A 7,288-nucleotide genomic window follows, 5' to 3' on the forward strand; every position below is an offset into this window, starting at 1 on the left:
TTCTTTATTTTTAATAAAAAGCAATAGAGATGTGTACTAAAGACTTCATTTTTTAATGTGGCTGATTTGAAGGCTAATTAGCACGTTCATATCTGTCAAAAAATCTAATGTCTTTTGTATTCCTATTTCTGGGTTCTTTTGTGGTTAGTTTAATTAAATTTGTTGATAAAATACTTGACAAATGAGGAGAAAAAAACCCAGAATATTTAATAGTTTAGGTTTGGTTTTTCAAAGGCAATTCATAGTTAGCGTCCATTAAACTAAAGAAGGAATTGGCCAAATAATTTTCTAGGTTTTTTTGAGGTTAGCCTTAAAATTTTAGCATGTCTTTGAATAAGAATAGTCTGGAAAGACCAAGGAGTAGTCATGATCCAAAACGGTTTCCTCTCTTCTTCTCCCCAGAAGGAAGAAGCAAAAAAAAATAAAATTATTGAGACGCTGAATAACAGGAGTTCACAATTTAAAAGGCTGCTGACAACCCTCTTACGGCGGGCGCTGTGTTTCAGCAGCTATGATTTCAAGAGTGAGCAAAGTGGGTCATAAACGCTACTGATAGCCGAAAATTAGGAGATGAAGAACACTTCAGAATGTTTAAGTGTGGTACATATGATTACAGCAATCAAAGTGCTACCCCATTTTGCTACAGTTTATCTTGAACAGCAAGGTTAAAAAAAAAAGGCAAAAAAAAAAAGGTATATGATGCCAAATTGTGCAGGATGTATAAACGTCAGAAACGGTCCTGACAGAAGCCTACACAGGCAGTTGACCCAAAAGGCAACATGATACTTATCTTGTTTTGTACTTTCAACCAAAAAGATTCTTGCTGCCTTTTCAGGGGAAGATTCACTGTTACCTTACAGTCTGAAGTAATCCTTTGCCGGTTTGGTGTTGTGGACTGACCTGTCTCTCACAAAATATCCATGAAAAAAAGTAGTGTTTGCAAGGATGTTTGTGTGTGTAATTCACTGGCCTGTAATGACTATATATAATGGTATATATTATCACATATGACCAGTAAAACATTGCAACGTTTGTCGTAAGACCTGAATTTGGTCTCATGACCATGAAATACAGTCTGTTGCTCCAGAGAGTGAACGTTACCGAGGTACATACATATACTATATAAGGTGTGGTTTTTCCTCTTCTCTTAAGCTGTTTTGACCACTTGGGATGTTTTCTCCTTTCCCCACTTCAACTTCCTGCACAGTTTCAGAGCAGATGTTTGTGCTCTTGATCCTTGTTAGGGCAGTTGCTCCTCAGTCTGGGGCCGTGGCTGGTACCAAGGGCTCCAGGGTGAAGCTGACAGTAAACACTGTCACCTCTTTCCTCTCCTGTGAAAACCTCCTCGCTGAAGATGCAACATCTCCAAGGATCGTCACATAAACCTCACTCCCTTCCCTACGAAGTGCAAAACAACTCCATAAATACACAGTGACACAAACATTAAAAACTCCAGTAGAGCCATCCACAAAGAGATCTCCTCTTGCGGCAGAGGACAAGAGAATAAACAACAGATGACAAATGCTAGGTCACTCTCATCTTGAGCCAGCATAACTCCATGCTGCCGCCAAACATGAATCCTCTCTTCCTTCTGTCAGCTGAATCTGCAAGCTCATCCCAATTCATCAGGGAGCTGGTAATGGACAAAAAAGTGGTTCAACAATATATAAAGCAGGATATGTTAAAGGCACTAGAAAACAAACAAAAAAAGGCCACAAATGAGAAAACCCCACCCTAGTATTAACAGTAGTACCCAATGCAGATTAAAAAAGGCAAATAAACAAAATTAACTTCGGGTGTTTTTAATCCTAATGCGTAGGGATGAGATCAGCATGAATGTCCACATGCCTTGTTCACTATCCTGTGAGCTGAAAGGATATGGAATAAAAATAAAGTCTTGCGGCAAATAATTAAGACAAAAACTACAGACCCAGAAATGGGTCTGAATGAAAAAACACAAATTAAATGAAACAGTCCCGTGCAGTTAGGAAGCAACTAAACTACATTCTCAACCTCTTCCAGGAATGGAAGGTAAATCGGCACAGGCATGTGAAGCTCTCAACTGAAGATGTGTACTCCAAGCACAAAAGTTAATTGGCAGCTAGCTGCTTTGCAATAGGTTTAAAGATTTTAAGACCCAACGGGATCACCGTGATCGACAGATTTGACCTTCCATATAACAGAGGCCAGAAAATGTCATGCAGTAATTCTTACTTCAAATCTAAAAACTTTTAGGATAAAGTAGAATATATATTCAGCTAAGGTATCCAGACCCAGCTTTCAAGATTTAAAGAGATGGAGTGTTCATTGCCAGCCTTTTAAAAATTGATCTACCTGCCCTTATTGCTAAGGAGGTTTGCCAAATACCCGGTTTCAATCACTTTTTCTTCAACAGAGTTAGCTCCTGCTATTCAACCCCAGCTTTTTATTACATTCTTCATTTTCTTTAAGCATCGAAATACGAAGTTTATGTTCAAAAGTGAAATAAATAATGCGATCAAATTAAACTTCACAAAAAGGAGGTACCCAGCAGCGCGCATCATACAGTTCCAGGGTGTTTCTGATTGACCCTGTCTAAGAGAATCAATGGTAAATATTTACATTAAAACATTCATTAAGCACAGAGTACATTAGAAATGGCTTTAATCATCTTTCATACAGTAACCATCATTCATGGCCATTATTTGTGTTCTCCTCTGCTCAGACAGTTTCAGGGACATACTCACACTTGTTTTGATTGCCCAGTGTCCATTGGAGTCAAAGGAAGAAGGTATGTTAGGAGAGCAAGCAGCCCGGCAGATGGGCTTGCCACGCGCCTTGTACAGTGCAGATCCCCCGCGTTACGCATTCGAATCCCTTCTTGAAGCTGTAGTTAGAATAAAATCGCTTTCTACCGCCCTTGCCCTTACAGGGGACCTACAAAGATTTTAGCAGCTGCCCTGAAGTTATCTAAAGTGTGCATGTACAGCTCTCAGTGCCCACGGTATTGTCCATGATGCTGCAAAACGCCTATTTTTCTTTTTTTTTTTTTTTATTTTTAATCGGGCTTTTTAGGAAGTCCTTTGCTGGCTGTTCCTTGTACTGGCTGTCCTGTTCCCTGCCAGGCTGAACAAGCTCCTGTGCCCGAGTCCTCTCTTGCAATAATCTTGTCATGTTATCAACAGCAGAGAGAGAATCAAAATCCTGTCCTTGTGTCATCATAAATCAGGATTTACCAACGTGAAAGTTTAGGAGCTTATATTTTCAAAAGCTCGTGTGGTAGGACTTAGTCATAGGACTAAGTACAAATGCAAAGCAAAACCAGTGGGGCTTCTTGAAAGTCCAAGCAAGCACTCCCTAGCAAACGACTTACCAAGCAAATAAAATAATCACAGTAATTTCCACGATAACAATAACAGCATTTGCCAACTAAGTGGAAATTTGCATATGGTAACGCTATGAACAAATATCAACCCAGGCCCCTATGCCCGTCCTTTCCAAAGAAGACTAATAACTTTACAGTCATATGTGTGTGTATATATGTGTGTATATATATATATGATTGTATTACAGACAGTTCTTTGCAGCCTTTTTATTGATGAAAAGGCAGCCAGCTGCTGACATGTTTTGCTGAACACACAGACCAAATGCCTGCATCTACGACTGCTAAAATGGAAACCTCTCCACTTGCAGCTCAGAAAGACAAGTTTAATATTGTTTTCCTTTTTTTTGAAAGAAAAACTGAATTTGTTTTATCATAATAGCAAAATAACAAAGCTTAAATTCCCTAAAAGCTCTGAGGTTAAATATTTTCAGGAAGAAGTCTGTATCCATTAACAATACTGTATTATGATGGACTGGACTAATGAAGGGGGAAAGCTTATTTTTAAATTTGAAGGAAAACCTAGTTGTTAGAAGCACATCAGGTGCGTGAATTCAAGTGTATTTATTTACCTTTAACATATGTTTTATTAAATTGTCCATAGTGAAAAGGAATGACTGGTAAATTCAGGCTATTTATGTCAGGTCCCTGACGTGAATACAGTTCTTGAACTAATGACTCTCCAGCATTCATAAGCCATTACTTATCTTTACATCGCTATAAACTGGTAACTAGCAAAATACACTGCCTTAAGTTAATGGGAAAAACCCAAGGATCCAAGATAGGGGTAGAAGGAAAAACCACTGTGCTTTCAACAGGCGCAGCCTGGCAAACTGGTAATCCCAAAATGGGTGCTGGAAAGCTTCTTCTCTGCTGGATTTTGTCAGGAAAAAGACACACATGCACTTTTGTACCACCATCCAGGAACTGTTTCTTACCTGGAAACATTGTGTTGCTAAATATTTCCTTCAGATGCTGTAAGACTCCTTCCTTGTGTGCTGTTTTAAACAGCAGCATATCTTTGGACATATACATTATTTCTGAGATACGGTACTTCAGATCAATGTAATACGCTGTTGTGTTGAACTTCAAATAGTTTGAATGCATTTTATTAATAAATAGAAAGCAATAAACCACAAAACTTTTACTCTGCTGTTTCACAGACAGCATTAATTGCAATAATCAGCCGTTTAACTTAAAACAACAATGAACCTTGAGTCCTTAAAGCATAAGAATTACAATCATAAGAAAACAGCCATCCAGGACTAGAGGCTTATTAGAGGATTTATTTTAAGAAATGTGGTTTTTGAGAATAGATTTTCTTTTCTGTTCACGTATAATTTCTAACATTCTGATGTATTTTCTTCAGAAGAGGTCACAAAATAATTTAGACTAACAATATAGGACGGGTAAAGTGCTTATTCTGACACCCCTCCATTATTTCTCCTTTTGCCAGATCTTCAGAGAGGTGCGTTACTCCTACACTGCATTATACAATACAGATAAAATACAGAAAAGTAACCGATGTGCTTTAAGGTAAGCAGCCAGTGAATCCTATAGAAACTCAAGAAGCCAGACCAATACCTGAAATTAAGCATAAACTGATTTTTTCCTTGCTGAAAGCTGACGTGTTGTGAGCGATATTCCTCTCTGTCAGACAAGACAGCCTATCCATAGAAAAGCCTATCCATAGAAAATACATTATAAGCTCTATTCAATAGAAACATAAGCCTAGGAGATGTTAAATCACTGCTGTAGAGCTACAGAGGTTGTACTCAGAACCTTTCATTCAGACCTAACTACCCAAATATCAGAGTATTTTCAGCATCATTCCTAGAATGACAGGAAAAATACAGCAGAACTCTTGGCACCTGGAATGTGAAGACCTATTTCAAGACTACTGAAAAATAATTCAAAGAACATAGCAACCTTTCATGGGACCATGAGTCCCTCTGTGCAGACCACCAGCTGGTACCATCACATCCCACCTTGTGAACCTGCCTGTGACGGCACAGTGCTGCACCAGCCCTAAGCTCACATTTCCCACGTCCTCCGGGAAGGAGCAAGCCTGTCCTGATCCTGCTGGAAGTGTCTCATTCGTAGGGACAACCCGGAGATAGCGCCTTCCATCTGTACCACCAACAGCTCTGGCCCCGTGGTTCACCGTGTCTTCCACAGCTTTTCTCTTTCTCCTTTGCCTTCTCATTCTTTGACTTACTTGGGCACTGGTTTTATAATATACACTTTTATGGTACAATCAATATTATTTTTCCTCCCTCATGTGCTCACTTCCTTTGTCAGAGCTTTCCAGTACAGTTTTCTTACCCACATATGTAACCACATTGCTGAATTTTTGTTTTCTTCTATCTTGCCATAATTCAGTTTATGTGAGATGTCTGTCTAACTAGAGCTGTCTCTCTAGACCCGGCAAGTATTTTAGCTCCCTGATTATTTTCTCAATCCATACTGGAATTTTCAGAAAGCAGAGAAAGGTAGTAATAGGAATTCCTGGTATGTTTCCTTTTCCCCAAAACATTAAATTTGGCCCGTTTGGTATTCTCTGGTTCAAAGAAAACAGCAATCAAAAATCTATTTTAATTTCTCTCTTAACTTGCTCTTTCCCTCCTCCATGTGAAAGCATGCCGTACGCAGTGTGCTTGCCAGTTTTCAGACTTTCAGAGCCAAAAAGACTTCAGGCTCGGCATAAATCTGGATCTAGCAAGAAACCGAGGCTGAAATTCTCCAAGAGCGTTACCTGTGCTGCCGGTTCTGCCCTTTGCTCTTCCTGCTCTGGCTTTTGAGGTCTCCCCCTGGTCACCTCTCCTCCACAGGTTGCCCTCACAGGATACCGGAGGCTTCTGCTCATGCCTCTATTCCCTGTTCAAAGAGAGACATGTACAACTTTCTGTGCCAGACAAACAAAAAAGTCAATGTTTCAGCCATGATAAGAAATAAAAGTGTAGCTGGGCATGCAACTTTTTTGGACAGAAACCCCCAAATCTTCTCTCATTATACCCTTTATCTTTTCTAGCAGTTTTCTAACCATCTCACCTGCGGGCAGGAAAGTCCACTTTTCCAGCCCGTTTTAACTGAAATCATCAGGCTCAGAATAAAGAGATGGAGGAGAGACCTTTGAAGATATCATCTTCCTTCCTTTCCTCATTGGAAAACAGGAGCAGTGCGGGTGTGCCCGTGCAATGCAGTGTGCATTTTAGAAATTCCTATATTTATTTTCTTCAGCAGGACAGCATGACCTTCTCGGGGAGCACAGTAACCCCCGCGCAGGTAGCGTTTGCTGTACAGCTCTCTGCCTTTTTTGAACTGCAGTGTTTTGGGAGGGGCACTGTTAAAAGCTAACTTTATACCGATCACAAAGTTTCCCTGAGATGCAGGCCAAGCATAGCAAGAGGTGATGTTTTTCATTTTATGCTTTAGGAATTTCTACAGGTTTAGCAGTTTTAAAACAGACGTTAAGCTGTTCTTTCATGGGTTTTTTTTTTTAGCTGTGAAAATGTCTGTAAATCTCCTGAATATGCACCATTTGACCTACTGAGCTCAATAATTTAATGGCGTAAGCCCTCAAATATGAAGTCAAGAGATGAAGTGTCAGTGGTGTGTAGGCAACAAGCTGACATAAATCCTAAATAATTTAGCTTTAAAAAAAAACTTAAATCCTTCTTTACTTCAGTTTTCTTTCAGGGCTCTCTGAAAGATCTCTTTAGAACCTTTTCACAGCTTTATATGGCACTTTAAGCTACGTCAGCAGGATGAGCAGTAGCTTATAGGTATAGCAATGAAACTATAAGCAAAGATATAAAAAAACAGTGTAAGAACATTTCCTAAAATGGACTTTTCAGAAAATCAGTACATTTTCACCAAGGTAGATCACCCAGCATCATCACTGATTTTTACAATTTTACTAAACCA

General features: G+C 39.4%; 1 long non-coding RNA gene across 1 annotated transcript; it reads right to left on the bottom strand.

The window, feature by feature from the left end:
- Positions 1-6,597, bottom strand: LOC141743958 (uncharacterized). Its single transcript, XR_012587285.1, has 3 exons — positions 6,413-6,597; positions 6,117-6,238; positions 1-1,398 (listed from the first exon to the last, which is right to left on the bottom strand). It is a non-coding gene; the product is annotated as an uncharacterized LOC141743958 (long non-coding RNA).
- Between the last annotated feature and the right edge of the window lie 691 nt (positions 6,598-7,288).

The sequence above is a fragment of the Larus michahellis genome, chromosome 5 (genome assembly GCF_964199755.1).
Source record: "Larus michahellis chromosome 5, bLarMic1.1, whole genome shotgun sequence".
NCBI classification, from domain to species: Eukaryota; Metazoa; Chordata; class Aves; order Charadriiformes; family Laridae; genus Larus; species Larus michahellis.